Below are 18,012 nucleotides of genomic sequence, written 5' to 3'. Positions count from 1 at the left end.
GTTTCCACGTCCTGGCTACACTATCAAGTGTAAAACAGAAAGCTAGTGGGAACCTTCTATAAAACAGGAAGATCAGCTTGGTGCTCTGTGATGACTCAGAAGGGTGGGATGGGGAGGGGGTGGGGGGCAGTGAAGCTCAAGAGGGAGGGGATATATGTATATTTGTAGCTGATTCACTTCATTGTACAGCAGAAACTAACACATTGTAAAGCAATTATATTTCAATTAAAAAAAAAAAAAACAGGTTCACACGATATATGTTGCTGGAATGCACACAGCTTAACGTAGGTCTCCTTCTTGTGCCCTTCGACCTAAACATCAGTCACCTGGTACCTTCTTTTTCTCTATATGGAAGGGAGCAGTACATTTAGAGCAGGTTTCTCCTATCTTTACTGGGAACAAAGGGCTTTGGGGACTCGGGAGGATAGCCTGCTGAAATTGAGCCTAGGCTTTGGTCTCAGAGAGAGCCTGGAAAAGGAGGTGAAAGTGGGGCCGGCCTCTCCCGTCCCTGACCCTCCCCTTCGCCCCTGGCCCCACTCCATAGTCTCCGTCTCCTCTATGTATTACAGAGCGAATCTCATTTTCCTGAACTGGGAGCTGTGAAAGACTCAGGGGACCAACTCATCGCAGTTTGTGTGGGACTTTCCAGGCTCTAAAATCGAAAACCCAGCATCCCAGGAACCCAGGAAAACTTGGGACGACTGGTGACCTTGGGGTCCTCTCTCCCAGCTCTCTTGACCTCAGGAGACCACAGGGAGGACCCAGTCATGTGAACAACTCTTTGGTCACACTCTCCTGCAATCCACCAGCAGCCTCTCTTGTTTCCTACTCGCCCCATACCCATCAGGCCAAGCAGAGATCATAGCTGTGGGCGAGAGTGGTCTGTCCTGGCCCCTGCTAGGGCAGCAGGAATCCGACCTGGAGAAAAGGTAAGACAGACAAGCTGAGGACCTCTGCTCCAGTCACCTGGGATGTGAAGCTCATCTAGGGAGGGGGAAAAAAAAAACCAAAAAACAGCTGTCACCCCCTGGCTCCTGAGGAGTCAGGGTCCAAACCACCGCGCCTCTCACCTCTCCCCACTCAGGTTGCGCCCTTTGCATGAGGGGCTGTCTGTGTGTTGATGCATGGCTGTGCATTTGCTGTGCCCGTGAGTCTGCTGCAGTACTGGATACAGGACTGGGAGACTGAGTCTGGGCAGTGCCCCTTCTCTGTATGGGACATCAGATAGGCCACTTCCTCCCTCTGGGCCTCAACTTCCTCATCTGTGAACTGGGGATAATAAGCCTGGAAGACTGGGCATCACAGGACTATTGTGAGGCACTGAGAGCTCTTTGTGAGCAAGACAAGGCAAGTCGGGCAGGGTTTGTTTATCTTCAGTCTTCGTCTGAGCATGCAGAGTTGGGCATCAAGGGAGGAGGGGTGGGGAGAAAGCGTCTTTCTCAGCTCAGTGGAGAAAAACAATGGGCCCTCAGAGTTGGGCTGCCTCCCTGTGACCCCTGCTCCAGAGCGCTCAGGAAGTCGCCCAGTTGGAAAGGCTCTGGAGAGCAGGGCCCTACCCCTGACTCCTCCTCTGAAAAGTTCCCAAGTGGTAACCTGGGTGAGGAGGCACTTTGGCCACCACCAGCTGGGCCCCTGGACTTGAGTCTGGGTCCAAATGAGGAGCTGCCCCTTCAGGTCGGGGATCTAGGTCCATGCATGGGGCTTCATCTGTAATGATAACGTTTATTGTCAGAAATTTTGTGATTAAGTTTCTGTGCTAAAATGCCATTTAGCCCTAACAGTAATGTCATGAAATGGGTACTGTTGTTATCTTTCTAATTTAACAGAAAGGGAAACAGGCTTGGAGAGGTTGCCAAGGTTCCAAACTAGTAAGTGGAGGAATGAGGATTCAAGCCCAGGTGGGTCTTGTTCCATTGCCCAAAACCTTAACCACTGTACAGGACTTTCTCTCTCACGCTGCTGGCACACAAGCACCCACTTCCCCAGACTCCTCCACCAGGAATTACTGACCCCCTCGGTTCTTCCTGACCTCCCCCTCAGCTTTCATTGAGCCAAGCTGCCATTTTCTTTGTAAGAAAAGGAGTAAAGAGCAAGATCCCCGGGGACAGACTGTCCTGCTCTATGGGCACCTTGCCTGGCAATGCTGCCCACCACACTGGGGCTTCTCACTGGGGACCTGGGCTCTTTCTCCCCTCATCCTGATGGAGAATTTCAGAAGACCAGTTGTGAGAGTGGCCTTGCAACTGGGTGTGGGGCTGGTCTCCTTGGGGCCCTGGGCCCTGCCCTCCCCACAGAGATCCCTGAAGGACCTCAACTCAGTGGGGTGCTACCACTGGGCACAGGGCTTGTGGTAGCCCTTGGAAGTGTGTCTGTGGTCTGGCCTGAATTTCTAGACCCTTCTGTCCCCCTTTGGTCTAGCCCTGGACAAAGGTCCCTCTGTGGGAAGCAAGTTTCTGGGGTCACTGCTCTCAGCCAGTCATCTCCAGCCAGAGGCTCCCCACTGGGGCACAGCAGGCCCTTCCTTTAAGCCCCCAGCACACCCTGGGGCTGCCCCTTCCTTCCCTTAAAAGCCTTTGGTCATCCCCTCCCTTTTGGCCCAGTGATCCCACCGGAATCCTGGCCCCCAGCTCGAGCAGCTCACCTTGCAGCAGTCACCTCTGTTCCTTGCTAGGTGCTCTCCTTCTGTGGCCAGAGCAGGGAAGGCTAGTTGTCCGCCCCTGAGACAGATAAAAGAGCCAAGCAGGAAGCCCTGGGGCCCCGTTCTGAGCATCACCATCTGTGCCAATCTAATGGCAGCCCTCCCCACTCCTGGCAGCTCTGGGAACAAGCAGCAGCCAGAAACTGAAAGGCTGGAGCCTGGAGTGGGTAACTGGTGCCCTCACCCACCTCTCTCCCCCCCTCCTCTTCAGCCCCCACCCCACACCTGCTTCTGCTGGCACTGCCATTTGTACCTGCTCTCTGGACCTACCCTTCTTCCCTTACTGGCCTCCAGGGTATGCAAATGCCCTGAGAACAAACTCCATACAGATTTCAGTTCCTTTTAATTTGTTGATACTTGGTTTTATTGACTAACATATGGTCTATATTGGTGAATATACTACGTGCACTTGAAAATGTTCATTGTACATTTAGGGTATGGTATTCTGTAAATATTAGTTAGGTCAAGGTGACTGACAATGCTGCTCAGATAGTCTGTGTCTTTACTGACTTCTTGTGTAGATTTTCAATTAATTAATAGAGGGATAATAAAACAGAGGATGAGATGGCTGGATGGCATCACCGACTCGATGCACATGAGTTTGGGTGAACTCCGGGAGTTGGTGATGCACAGGGAGGCCTGGCGTGCTGGGATTCATGGGGTCGCAAAGAGTCGGACACGACTGAGCAACTGCACTGAACTGAATAAAACTTTCAACTATGATTGTGAGACTGCCCATTTCTCCCTTCAATTCTGTCAAATTTTGCCTAGTGGATGTTAAAATTCTATTATTAGATATTTGATTATTGTTATGTCTTTCTGATGAATTGACCCTTCATGGTTATGCATGGGGTTCTCTCGTGGCTCAAACTCTAAATAGTCTGCCTGCAATGTGGGAGACCCAGGTTCGATCCCTGAGTCAGGAAGATCCCCTAAAGGTGGAAATGGCAACCTACTCCAGTATTCTTACCTGGAGAGTCCCATGGATGGAGAAGCCTGGCAGGCTACAGTCTATGGGGTCTCAAAGAGTCAGACACGACTGAAGAACTAACACACATGATCAGTTATGCATGTCACTCCTCTCTCTGCTAATAAATTTTGCTTTGAGGTCTATTTTATCTGATGGGGCTTCCCTAGTAGCTCAGTTGGTTAAGAATCCGCCTGCAATGCAGGAGACCCCGGTTCGATTCCTGGGTGGGGAAGATCCGCTGGAGAAGTGATAGGCTACTCACTCCAGTATTCTCAGACTTCCCTGGTGGCTCAGCTGGTAAAGAATCTGCCCACAATGTGGGAGACCTGGGTTTGATCCCTGGGTTGGGAAGATCCCTTGGAGAAGGAAAAGGCTACCACTCCAGTATTCTGGCCTGGAGAATTCCGTGGACTATATAGCAGAGAGTCAGACACCACTGAACCACTTTCACTTTCTATGATGTTATGCTCACTATTCGTAGTTGTATCTTTTATCATTCACTTTTGATCTGTATCTTTTTTGAGGTGCATCTCTCCTAGACAGAACATAGTTAAATCTTGCTTTTTTATTTATTTTGGCAATCTCTGTGTTTAAAATTGAATCATTTGTTCCATAGATATTTAATGTAATAATTGATATGGTTGGATTTTGATATAGTATTTGTTTTTTTCCCTTCTGATATTTGTTCCTTTCTTCTCTCTTTCCTGACTTCTTTGGGCATATTCAACTTTTTTTAAGAATTTAATTTTATGTATTGACAGCTGTACCTCTCTCTATATATTAATATTTTAGTAGTTTCTCCAGTATTACAGTGTAACTATTTAAATTTCCACAGTCAACATACTGATGATATTGTATGACTTTACACAAAATGTAGAAGCCTTGTAACCAAACAGGTCCATTTACTACAATCCTCTATTTGTTACATGCATCATATCTACACACATTATAAACTCCACAAGCTAATGTCATAACTTTTGCTTTAAACTGTCCTGTATTTTAAAGAAAGCAGGAAGAAAAGTCTTTCATATTTACCCAGATATTTACCATTTCTGATCCTCTTCATTCATTCTTGAAAGTCTAAGATTTTCCCTGATATCATTCCCCTTTAGCCTGAAGAATTTCCTTCAGCATTTCTTGTGGTGCACATCTGCTGGTGATGAATTCTCTTAGATGAATTCTTTTGTCTGAGAGTAACTGTATTTCATCTTCATTCATACTATTGGATGTAGAATTCTGTATTTAATCTTTGCTTTCAGCAGTTTGAAGATTTGCTGCCACTGTCATCTGACCTTGAGTTTTCGGTGAGAAGTCAAAGACAACTATCATTAAGTTATTAAAGATAACTCCAGCATGTCATGTTCTGTTTATCTTTGCTATTCAGATTTCATACTCGTTTTTAGGACTGTGACTGCGACTGTACCTAGGAACGGTTGTCTTTATATATCTCATTGTGGTGCCTTGAGATTTTTGAATATGTACATTTTTGTCTTTACCAAATTTAGGGATTTTTTACCATTATTTCTTGACATTTTCTGCCTTGTTTTCCCTGTCCTCTCATTTTTAACTCCAATTAATATCATCACCTTAATGCTGTTTGATATGTCATTTTTTTTCAATCTTTATTCTCAATCTTTTGACTGAGATGTCTCTTTGTATTTCTTTAATTTCATTGACTCTTTCTTCTGACAACCTTGACTTGCTGTTAATAAACCCACTCATTTAATTGTTTTCTTATTTTCAGTTTTAGAATTTTATTTAAAATATAATTTTCCTTTCTCTAAGATTATCTATCTATTCATTATTACTATCTTTTGCTTAAATTTTTTTTAACCAACATTTCTTTTTTTTCTTTTTTTTTCTTTTACCATCTTTTTTTTTTAAATTTTATTTTTAAACTTTACAATATTGTATTGGTTTTGCCAAACATCGAAATGAATCCGCCACAGGTATACATGTGTTCCCCATCCTGAACCCCCCTCCCTCCTCCCTCCCCATACCATCCCTCTGGATCGTCCCAGTGCACCAGCCCCAAGCATCCAGCATCGTGCATCGAACCTGGACTGGCGACTCGTTTCATACATAATAGTATACATGTTTCAATGCCATTCTCCCAAATCTTCCCACCCTCTCCCTCTCCCACAGAGTCCATAAGACTGTTCTATACATCAGTGTCTCTTTTGCTGTCTCGTATACAGGGTTATTGTTACCATCTTTCTAAATTCCATATATATGTGTTAGTATACTGTATTGGTGTTTTTCTTTCTGGCTTTATCTTTTGCTTAAAGTTTTTTGTAGATATTTAAAATAAATGCTTAAAGGTTTTCACGCCCCCCACATTTGGGTGGTGTGGGCATACACTGTCATTGTCTAGTTTTTCTAATGATGTTGAGTTATGTTTTCCTTTTTTTTTTTTGCATGTCTAGGATTTTAAAAATGTGTATAATGGACACTGGAGATGATACATTGTACAGATTCTTTATTCTTTTATCTTCCCCTGAAGAATATTGATTTTTATATGAGCAAGCTGTCACATTAATAGCTTGGACTTGATTTCAAGCTTGTGGAGTTCTGGTTCAATCCTCTATTATGGTGAGTCTAAGTTTCACCATTTTTATTAGGGTGTATTCCTTAGTCCCAGCCCATAGTCTAGTAAGGAATAGCCCCTATGCGATTTCAGTGGGCAGTCCAAAGGGATTCACCAAGCCCCTTTAAGTTTGTTGAAATCAAACTACATATTCCATCTCCCTTGCAGTTGACAGCAGCTGAAATATCTCCCCTTCAGCTGTTGCTTTCCACTGGGCTCCTTGGAGTCTCACCTAGTAGGCTGCAGTAAAAAGAGTTATCCGAGGATTTGTAGGGACTTTATATGCAGATTTAGGGGATTCCCCTCTCTGTAGATACCTTCTTTCTGGTATACTCCACCCTCAATTTCCAGCTGCTCCATTCTGAAATTTATCCACTGATGTCTTAAGCCAAGAAGTTCTGTGGCTTTTTGTGTGAGGTTTAACCATCCCATGCTGGATAGATGGGGGAGGGCCCTAAAGGAAAAGCTTGAAATTTTCAGCCTCACCTCCTATTCTTCAGGGAGGGGAAGGGGACTAGCAATGGAGTTAATGATACATCATACTCACTGACCCATGATGCAGCCTCCCTAAAAATTCCAAAAGTATCGAGTTCACAGAGCTTATAAGTTGGTGAACACATGGAGGTATTGAGAGAGTGGTGCCCAGAGAGGGCATGGAAGCTCCCAGCCCTTTCCCACATACCTTGCCCTGCGTGTCTTTCATCTGGATGTTCACCTGTATCCTTCATCATATCCTTTCCTAACAAAGTGATACATGGTGATGACTTGAAACAAATAGACTGCCAGGTACTTCTCAGGCAAAGATGAGTTTATTTGGGATCCGCAGAGAATGGCAATCCAAGGTCTGCAACCCTGGTAGAGCCACATGCACGTCCCCATCAGGCAAGGGAAGGAGAATGCTTTTATTGGGAAGAAAAGGAAGTTCAGAGGGCTAGAGCTAGCAGAGTCCAGGGCTTTTCATTGGCTGAGTGCTTTCCAGGAAGGAAGAGCCTGCTTTCTTTCTATTAGGCTTAGATACCGTTACAGGACCAGTCGGGTGTGCTGCAGTCCATGGGGTTGCAGAGTCGGACACAACTTAGCAACTGAACAACCTTTACAGGACGTGAGAGCTCCCCCTTCTGGTTTCCCAACTCTACTTAGTTAAGGTTTCTGTTTATTAATTTTTTACAACAGTAAGTAAACTGTTTTCCTGAGTTTTATGAACCATTATAAAAATTAATTGAATCCAAGGTGGAGTCAGGGAGGACATGGGAAGTTCCAATTTATAGGCAAGTCAGACAGAAATTGTAGGAAACCTGGGGACCTAGTACTTGAGGTTGACCGCTGACATGGGGGGCAGTCTTGTAGGGCTGAGCCCTTAACCTGTGGGATCTGATGCTGTCTCCAGTTAGACAGTGTCAGAACTGAGTCAAATTGTATGACATGCAGCTGGTTTCACAAAATTGCTTGGTGTGGGCAAAGCTCCATACAATCTGGTGTCAGAAGTTTTGTGAATGTGGTACTAGGGTGAGAGTAAAGGAGACTCACACAGGGGAAAAGTGAATCCTTCCTATTCAAGAAGTAACTACGAAGATAAGGGTTGGTTTAACAAAGTTTGCCTGTATAGATTTCTCTGCCCCAGATTCCCCACCTCTGGTGGTGAGAATGTCTTCCTTCCTCCTGGTACAGGGAAAGTACTTCTCATGTGGGACTTTTAGCTCCAGCTTTCAGAAAGAAAAGGAGGGTCAGAGTGTTCTTCTTATACCTGCTATTTTCTCTTGCCTTTAATTCAACATCATCAATATACCAAAGTGGCATATTTTGAGGTGACATGGTCTGCTTTTCCTTCACTAGTACAGTGTGTGTGTGTGCTCAGTCATGTCTGACTCTTCTGCAACCCCAAGGACCATAGCCTGCCAGGCTCCTCTGTCCATGGGATTCTCCAGGCAAGAATACTGGAGTGGGTTGCCCTCCTCCAGGGGATCCTCCCAACCCAGGGATGCTACCCATGGCTCATGCATTGCAGGGGGATTCTTTATCTGCTGAGACATCAGAGAACCACTCACTAACAGAGTAGGCGAAGAAAAAGTAGAAGGCAAAACAAATAAAACATGTGGTCCCACCTCTCTTGGACGTCGCAGTCTGGGACTGTATCCGCACTTCATGGAGAAAGAGGAGGGAAACAAACACGTGTCTCGACTTCTGCCCCATCCACTAGGCTGCCTTCAAGAGCGTGATTTCTCTGGATTTATAAGAATGATTTTTCTGCAGGTATTCTCTTTTAGATATGGAAACTGATGGTCCTCAGTCTAGGAGATGAATTTAAATGAATTTTTAGCCTACAGCTACTGTTGTTGTTATTATTTAACTACACCAGATACACTGAATTCTATGTGTCAGACATTACAAAGTTAATGTTTAAAACAACCCTGAAAAGTACATTGCAAGAGACCTTAAATATCATGGAGAGCCGTCTATGGGGTCGCACAGAGTCAGACACGACTGAAGCGACTTAGCAGCAGCAGCAGCAGCAGTGGCCAGTTTGAAGGATAATGGAGAAGTAGGTTTTTGGGGTGGCTGGGTGAGAACAAAAGAATAATTAAGAGATGATTGTGAACTGAGGCAGTGGCAGTCAGAATAAAAAGATGGGGACATAAAAGACAGATTGAATCCTCTTAACTGGGTTGTCCTAATTAAATCTCCCTTCCTAAATGAAACAAGTTGAGATTTAAGGTTTCTTCCACTCTACTTCTTTACTCATGTTCACTTTATACTCTTTCAAAATGCTGTACCATTAATGATTTGATGCTGTCAATGCAAGGACAGGCAAGCATTTTAGAGAGAACGATTTTAAGGGGTCTTTTTCAAGGTTCAAAAGGCACAATCAAGACCAGACCCCCGATGTTCTGACAGTTCACCCCACGAGTAAAAGAGGAACTGGTTTGCTTGGCTGATAGGCTACTGAGAGAACAGAACATACATCTTTATGAGGTTTCACTTCTGTTTTAGTACACACAAAGCTCCCCTCATCTTTATTCAAGGTCATCCCGTGAGAATACATTTACAGATCTTAAAATCAGGAAGATCACCACCAATGTTGTTTTTGTCTTTCATGATCATTCCTAACTTTCCCAGTGACCAGGTGGGGCTTCTCTCATAGTATCTGGATAAGACGGTGGTGTTTCACCAAGTGACCCCTCCCACAGCCTAGGAAAAGCAGAGAGCACCTATCTATCCCTTGCTCTGGATTATGTCACTCTCCCTGCCCCACGGCTGGTTCCTGCCTCCAGTGGAATGCTAAATGGTTGGTTGCCCAACCAATAAACAGGCTGTAACAAAAGAGAACCATCTTTCCTCTAAAATACTGTTTTATCACGGATCATTGTCATAATGTGATCTCCTCAAAAGATAATGAGTTTTTATCTGCACGTAATCCTAAATGAAACATTCAATGTTTCAAACATACAATGAAGACACATATAGATGAGAAGTGATCACACTGAAGTTTGGAAAGTAAGCAGTAAAGCTATATGTGAGGCTGAAATGGAGAACCCTGTGAAAATCTCAAAAAAGACAATCGTGGGATCAATAAAGGAACTCATAGTACATGTATACAATTTATTTGCTTCTAAGTGGTAGTTTAAGCAGAAAATTTTGCTTTTAATCCTGATACTTATCCAATCCACAAATCACAAGTTCACCTTTATTTTTAAAACTTTTGGTGAACTAGTGTTCTAAATTTTGTATCTCAGAGTGAAGAGAGAATTTGTTCTTTTCATAACCATAGAAACAAATGAGGTGAAACACTGAAGGCAAATTAAGAAAACAATTTGCCTCCTACTGCTTTGTACACTCCAAGTTAGTGAAGGAATGGATAATCACCAACAAACTGTTGGCTAAAGTCACAGAGATGACTTTCCAAATGTCTTCTCTCAGTCAAGGAAGTTATACTACAGGAGGAAACAATCCATGTCTAATCCCAGGAAGAAATTGGCAAAACAGTATCTTAACTCTATTTCAGTTCTGTGGTGTCATAAGGACAGACTAGCTCTTCCTAAGAACAGGTCATTCTGCTTGAGAAAACATATACCCATCCATGTAGTTATCATTGCCGAGGTGCTTCATTTCTTTGAGTAGATCTAGGTTTCCATCTGGTGCTATTTTCCCTCTGCCTGAATGGCTTCCTTTAATATTTCTTGCAGGGAGGGTCTGCTGCTGATGAATTCTTTTAGCTTTAATAGGTCTAAAAATGTCTGTATTTCACTTTTTCTTTTTTTGAAAGAAGGTATAGAATTGGTAAAGAATTCTAGCTTGAGAGTTTTTCTTTCAGTACTTATGGCGAGAAGTCTGGGATCAGGGTATCAGCACAGTGGAGGCCTGCTGAGAGCTCTTGTCCTGGCTTTGAGATGACTGTCTTCTTGTCATTGCTATTTCCTCACACTAACAGGGTGTGGGGAGAAATCTTTGGTTTCTCTTCTTATAAGGGCACCAATCCCACCACAAGGGCCCCACTTTCAAGATCTCATTTAAACTTTATTATTTCCCAATGGTCTCACCTCCAAATACTATCACATTGGGGGATTATGGCTTCATATATAAATTTTGCAGGGGAATACAATTCAGGCCATAGCATTATAACAGTCACAATGAAAACAAAAATAAACATAATTTAAGAGCTTCCCTTGTGGTTCAGTGGTAAAGAATCTGCCTGCCAAGGCAGGAGACACTGGTTTGATCCCTGGGTTGAGAAGATCCCCTGGAGAAGGAAATGGCAACCCACTCCAGTATTCTTGCCTGGAGAATCCCATTGACAGAGGAGCCTGGCAGGCTACAGTCCATGGAGTTGCAGAGTCAGACACGACTTAGCAAAACTAAAGAATACAACAAGAGTCTGTTATGTACCAGCACTGTGTCACATGCTTGTACGGATACTTTCACACTCCTTATTACACAGACGAGGGAATGAGTTTAGTTCATTGATCACCTTAACAGATGGTTAAGTTGTTGTAGAGCTATAATTAGAGCTCAGGCAATCTGACTTCACGTCCCAAATTCCTAGTTCCCTCCGTATACTGCCTCGACCAGGGGGAAAACATTTTGAAATCTAATGAACTGAGTTCAGGAATTTGTTTTAGTTGTCACATTTTTACGGTAGAGAAGGGCTCCAAATATTAAAGTGATCCTTTTGATAACTACTCATAAGAAAGTAGACCAGGGCTTCCATGGTGGCTCAGTGGCAAAGAATTTGCCTGCCAATACAAGAGACATGGGCTTGATCCCTGGTCTGGGAAGATTCCACATGTTGTGGAGCAACCAAGCCCGTGCGGCACAACTACTGAGCCTGTGCTAGAGCCCGGGAACTGCAATTATCAAGCCCACGTGCTGCAACCACTGAAGCCCCCACACCTAGAACCCATGCTCCGCAACATGAGAAACCAAGGCAATGGGAACCCCGCACGCCGCAACTAAAGAGTAGCCCCTGCTCGCGGCAACTAGAGAAAAATCCCACGCATGATGAAGACCCAGCACAGCCAAAAATAAATAAATAAACAAAATTATTTTTTAAAAAGAAAATAGATCAGACAGACCAAAAAAAAAAAAAAAAAAAAGTTGACATAAAAAGAGCTAAAAGCAAAGGAAAATTCTGGAAAGTGTACAAATACCAGTTTGTACCAAGGACCCATCATTCCTTGGCTCCGGTATGGGTCTGGGAAAGGAGCACTGTCAAATACTGCTGCAAATATGTACTTGCATCCTCTCTGGAAAGGGAATTTGAAAAGATGGATTAAAAACTTCAAGGAATGTGTTCTCCTGAACAAATAACTTAAATATGGGTACCTCGCTTAAGGAAGTCAAGATGTACACAAAACTGTATGTACCCAGATAGTCATTATTTCAAAACTAGACTTACATATATTCTGGTTATTAAAACCATGCTATGGTTTTTCCAGTGGTTATGTATCGATGTGAGAGTTGGACCATAAAGAAGGCTGAGTGCCAAAGAATAGATGCTTTTGAACTGTGGTGTTGGAGAAGACTCTTGAGAGTCCCTTGCACTGCAAGGAGATCAAACCAGTCAATCCTAAAGGAAATCAGTCCTGAGTATTCACTGGAAGGACTGATGCTGAAGCTGAAGCTCTAATACTCTGGCTACCTGATTCAAAGAACTGACTCACTAGAAAAGAACTTGATGTTGGGAAAGATTGAAGGCATGAGGAGAAGGGGATGATAGAGGATGAGATGGTTGGATGGCATCACGGACTCAATGGACATAAGTTTGAGCAAGCTCTGGGAGTTGGTGATGGACAGGGAGGCCTGGTGCGCTGCAGTCCATGGGGTCCCAAAGAGTCGGACACGACTGAGCAACTGAACTGAACTGAACTGTTCTAAAGTTCAGAAGATACAGAGATGTCTAAAGAAATTAAAAAAACAAATAATTTTGGCTATTACCTCTCAGATTTAACCATTGTTATAACTGGGCTCCCCTCTCCTCTTAGTCACATGTATGTTATCTAATTTATATTTCTATAACTCAGTGCTTTGTAATTTGCCTTTTCCCCATACTCATCTTGCCTAGTTATTGATGCCAAAATGCAGTCACATCATTTTTAATGAATCTTAGTATTTCTTGAATGAATAAACCAGTTAATTCATGATGGCCTTTCAGTTGTTTTTAATGGTAAGAATTATAAAGCAGTGATATAGAATTGTCTAGTTATATGTGGGAGACTGAAAACATTGATTTATCATCTCACTCTCTTAAGATCTTGTTAAAATAACACCTAAGAAATAAAAAGAGCCATAAAGATCTAAACAGAAGAATGGGATAAGAACCATCAGTGAGAAATTAAAAAACATTCCGGGACATAGAAAGTTGATGCGGGCACGATACTTGATAAGGAAAAGTAGAAGGAACTGTAGAGGGTGAGAGACATAGCCAAGGAAGAAGTCAATTCACCCTACAGAACACTAGAAGGATGCAGAACTAGGAAGTATCAGGAACCGTTGAGTCCAGGAGGGCGATACAGGGCCAGGAATCCACATATGAAAACAGTGGTCCCTCCCTCCTACCAGCATGCCTTACAGTCCAGTACCACTTCAAGAGTGAGGGTGTGACAGGAGGAACAACATGTAGAACTTCCCAAGATGTTTATACACATTAAACACTGAAATGTTATTCACTAAATAAATTCGCTGGCTCCATAGAAAATATCCTGCATCCTTCCATTCAGAATATCAGCATTCCTGTCCCATCATCTTGGCCCAGCGACAAGTCTTACCCAGTACAGAGAGCTCACATCCACCTCATTCTTAAATATACACAGTCAAGATTCCCCCAGACAGTTGAAGAAGCTTTCAACATAAAGTAAAACAGTTACTTCAGGGAACAGGAGAGAACATGCATCCGTATGTGCACACACACGCACATACACACACAGAGTGAGAAAACTGCACACTTAAAATAATAACAGACACTATGAAAGAGTAACAAAGAACAAAAACTGAAAGTTAAAGCTAGTGCTAAAATTAAATCAACGGAATGGGAGAAGATATTTGCAAATAATATATCTCGTAGGGGGTTAATTACAAAGAACTCATATAGCTCACATCAAAAGAATAATAACACCTTTAAAAAATGGGCAGAGGACCTGAATGGACATTTTTCCAAAGACGACATACAGATGGCCAACAGATACATGAAAAGATGCTTGACATTACTAATCATCAGGGAAATGCAAATCAAGACCACAAAGAGATCCCATTCATGCCTGCTATCCAAAAGACAAGATACAAGTGCTGGGGAGGATGTGGAGAAAAGGGAACCCTTATGCACTCTTGGTGGGAATATAAACTGGTGCAGGCGCTATGGAGAACAGTATGGAGGTTCCTCAAAAAAAACTAAAAATAGAACTACCATATGATCTAACAATTCCACCTCCAGGTGCTTACCTGAAGAAAAAGAAAACACTAATTAGAAAAGATATACATACTCCTATGTTTGTTGCACCATTATTATTGCCCAGGTGAGGTGCGGGAGGAGCAGGCACTTGCCAAGAATCCTACATCGCTAACTCTTAACATCACTGGCACACAGGACACCATTTAATGATTCACCCAAGAATGCTCTTCCAGAGTACTGGCAGCACCTGTTGTTAAAATGGGTCTCCTTTCTCTTGTCTCCCTGATGCCCTTACAAAGATGTTTACAAAGATGTCCTGAATTGATTGAAAACCCATTACAACGGAGCATCCTGGCGTTTTCTCCTGTATTCATCATACAGGAAACCTGTTATCTCTTCCCATCAAGATGTCGCCCTTGCTCTTAGATGAAGCTTACACTGAGACCCAAAAACTGATGAAAATTTACAGATAACGAATGATGGGAGTTTCTACAAAGCTCACGCAGGTGAGGCAGTAGAGATAACACTCTGTTTTTCTGACCATCTGTAAAACAAGACCTTTGACCTTGATGCTAAGGTTTCTTTCACGACTCTGAAATTCTATGAGTTTCAGAGAAGGAAGAAAGGGCAGTGTATCAGACGTGCTCAAAACTTACCGCTTAAAGAGAAGGAGACAGGCATGTAAAGAAAGAAAAGCCGAGGGAGCAAGATAAGCATCGTTGGTACTAACCTGGAGCTTCTTCAGCAGGAAATTGGAGAAACCCCTAAGAGGACAAGGGCCGCCTGGCTGCGATCTGATTGGCTCTTGAACTTCCAGTCCTGGAAACTCTGTCTTCCAATTGGCTGTTGTTGAGAGGGCTGACCAGAGCGAACGTGGATGTTTGCTGTTCTCAAGCCTTATTGTGCTCACCCTAGGGCTTCCTCATTTCAGGGAAGAGACCTCTTTTTCCCCACCACTGCAAAAGCCCTCGTAGGGCCTCTGACTCCATCCACTCCTGATAACTGAGAACTAGGTGGGCAGCCTAAAGGTAGGGTGTGAAGAGGCCGGCGTGGTCCCTGACAGGGAAAAAGGGAAAGCAAAGAGATAGTGGACCTGGGTTTTAGGGACCTACTGTCAATGGGAAAAAAAAAAAAAGAATCAGTAGTCAAACCAAGAAAGAAATGGAAAATTTTATTCTAGCCAGCCTGAAGAGACATTTTTTCAGAAAACTCAATTATATAAGAAAGTACAATTATGTAAGTTTTTGAGACAAAGGGTTATACATCAAGTGATGTATCATTTACAGTTTACACAGTCCAAATGTACAATAAAGCAAGCAGTGGTCATGGGCCAGTGACCCCTTACAAGATTAAGAAGGAATACTGTCTCCTTAGGAGGTCTGGTTAATGTAGATGCACAACAAATACTAAAGGGAAGAGAGAATGCCAACATGGGCAAAGAAACGTTTTATATTTAAATTACTCTCATCTGGCCATAAAACATGGATTTTATTTCATCACTACAAAGTCCTTTCCCAGGATACCTGAAATATATAAAGAAGGAATACAATCTTTACCAATGGAAAGTCAAATCCATGACTCCACACAAATCCCCTGGTGACTCATTAGAATAAACTTCCAGCTGTATGCTAAACTGTTTTTGTCAAGTAAACTTTGAAGTTATAAACATGGTGTGAGGGGCTGGCTGCACATTTAGACCTCAGTGTCATCAGTCAGTATATGAAATCTTAACAAGGTTATGCAGGAAATGGAGATAAAAGACACACACTGAAGTTCAATGAACTTTGAAGGATATACTTTAGACATAGAAATACAGATGGAATGAGTGGCAGTGTGGAGATGTCAACTATGGGAGAAGATGGCACAATGAACTCTTGTGGAAATGAAACCTCCCGTTTGAAACATACCAAAAGATTGTTTGTTTTCAGTGTGCAGTCATGTCTGACTCTTTTGCAACCCCATGAACTGTAGCCCGCCAGGCTCCTCTATCCATGGTATTTCCTGGGCAAGACTACCCGAATGGCTTGCCATTTCCTTCTCCAGCGGATCTTTCCAACCCATGGATTGAACCCAAGCTTCCTGCATTGGCAGGCAGATTATTTACCACTGAGCCATGTGGGAAGTCCAAGATGCTAGATAAAAAAAAAAAAACCTAAAAAAAAAACTAAACATATATTTGAGCCTGAAAGCAGACTTTAAATATGTATATCTAAAGCAGGTTTTTTCTCTCTCCGTCTGTATCCTGATTGCTTCTAATACACACACACACACACACACATATATATAAATATCCTGCCTGCTTCTATTTTATATAAATAAATATATAAAAACACGTATGTATTTGTGTGTGTGTATATACAATGTATATTTTTCCAAACCAAACTTGGATATGCTTGCCTGCACGCTTAGTAAAGCCAACCTATCAATCACACCAGGTTGTGATGAAGGAAAAATGCAGCATTTATCACAGAGAACCAAGCAGTCTGTCCAGGTAGCTAATGCTCAAAAGACCCAAATTCCCTAATGGCGTTCAGGGAACCATTTTTGAAGACAGGGTCGGGAGGTGGGTTGCAGGGTGTACGATCAGTTCGGACATTCTTCTGATTGGTGGATGGTGAGCTAATTGGGAGTTAACATCATCAACCTTCTGGTCTGGGGTCGATGTGCTCCGGGTCAGCAGTCAGTTAACTACTTCCACCTGGTGGGGCTTTCAGTGTTTGCAAAACAGCTCAAAGGATTTGGCTCAGAATATTATCTACAGACCTTGAGAAGGAACTAAAGGTCCTTGACTTTGTTTAATGGCTATTATTATTTTGTCTGGCTGAAATGTTTTCTTTTGTTTCTGCATTTTCTCACTTCTCTGATTTTTTTTTAACTTGGGGAAGGCCTAGGCGGCTAGAGTTTTTCTAAAAACAAGAGGCAGGTGGAGTACATGGTGGGGAGCGGGTGTCTGTCCTCCTTATGGGGAAAGGCCCATAAGGCCTTATAACAGTGGGGAAGCCGAAACTGAGGCAGGAGCCAGGAAAGGTTAGTCCCTTCCATGAACTAAAGTAATAAAAGCTCTAAAAAAAAGGGCAGTTTAGCAAATAAAAATACAGGACAGCCATTTCGATTTGAATTTCAGATAACAAATATTTAAGACATACATACTAAATAATTATTCATCGTTTATCTGAAATCCAAATTTAACTGAGCATCCTGTATTGTATCTGGTAACCCTACCCCAGAATGAAGTGAGGGGGAAAGTCATACATACATTTTAGGGGAATGATGGTTCCAGGCAGAGACAGTTGCAAGTACAAAGGCACAGAGGTAGGAATACAGTTGATATATTTGAGAAATAAGGAAGCCAGAAGTGGTGAGAGAAAGGGGGACAGTGGTAGAAGACGGGTTGGAGAGGCAGTCTGGGATCTCACAGGGCCTTGCAGCCCATGGTAAGGATATAGGATTTTATTTTAAAGTATGATGAAAAGTCATTGGGCAGTTTTGCACAGGGGAGTGACTGGTGACTCAACAGGATTACTCTGGTTTCTGTGCAGTAGAGAGTGACAAGGGTAGAGAGAGAGAGTCCAGTTAGGATGCTCAGCCAGCAATCCAGGCAAAGATGTTGGAGGCTAGGACTAGGTTAGTATTTACTGTGGGGACAAAAAGTGATCAGATTCAGTATATGTATTTTAAAGTAGAACTCATTTGCTGATAGGTTTAATGTAGAATGTGTTTGAAAGAAAGGCATCAAAGATGACTTCAAAGTTTCTGACCTGACTGACGGGGTCAATGCTGGTATCACAAGATGAGGAATACTATAGGAAGAGCAGTTTTGAGGGTGGCAGAAATAGAGAGTTCAATTTTAGACATGTGAAGCTTGAGATATCCATTAA

General features: G+C 42.8%; 1 long non-coding RNA gene across 6 annotated transcripts; it reads right to left on the bottom strand.

Annotated features, from left to right (window-relative positions):
- Positions 1-201: 201 nt before the first annotated feature.
- LOC147349595 (uncharacterized) lies at positions 202-8,543 on the bottom strand. 6 transcript variants are annotated; one of them, XR_015150030.1, is made up of 4 exons: positions 8,358-8,543; positions 4,716-4,960; positions 2,642-2,717; positions 202-984 (listed from the first exon to the last, which is right to left on the bottom strand). It is a non-coding gene; the product is annotated as an uncharacterized LOC147349595 (long non-coding RNA). The 6 variants fall into 6 exon arrangements; XR_015150027.1 differs by lacking the exon at positions 202-984 and adding an exon at positions 1,355-1,707; XR_015150032.1 differs by lacking the exon at positions 8,358-8,543 and having other exon boundaries at positions 213-984; positions 2,642-2,749; positions 4,716-4,863.
- Between the last annotated feature and the right edge of the window lie 9,469 nt (positions 8,544-18,012).

The sequence above is a fragment of the Bos grunniens genome, chromosome 21, assembly GCF_055505025.1.
Source record: "Bos grunniens cultivar Pamir isolate PY7600 chromosome 21, Bosgru_T2T1.0, whole genome shotgun sequence".
NCBI classification, from domain to species: Eukaryota; Metazoa; Chordata; class Mammalia; order Artiodactyla; family Bovidae; genus Bos; species Bos grunniens.
The sequence above is the reverse complement of the archived record's forward strand: the minus strand, read 5'-3'. Positions and strand labels throughout refer to the sequence as shown.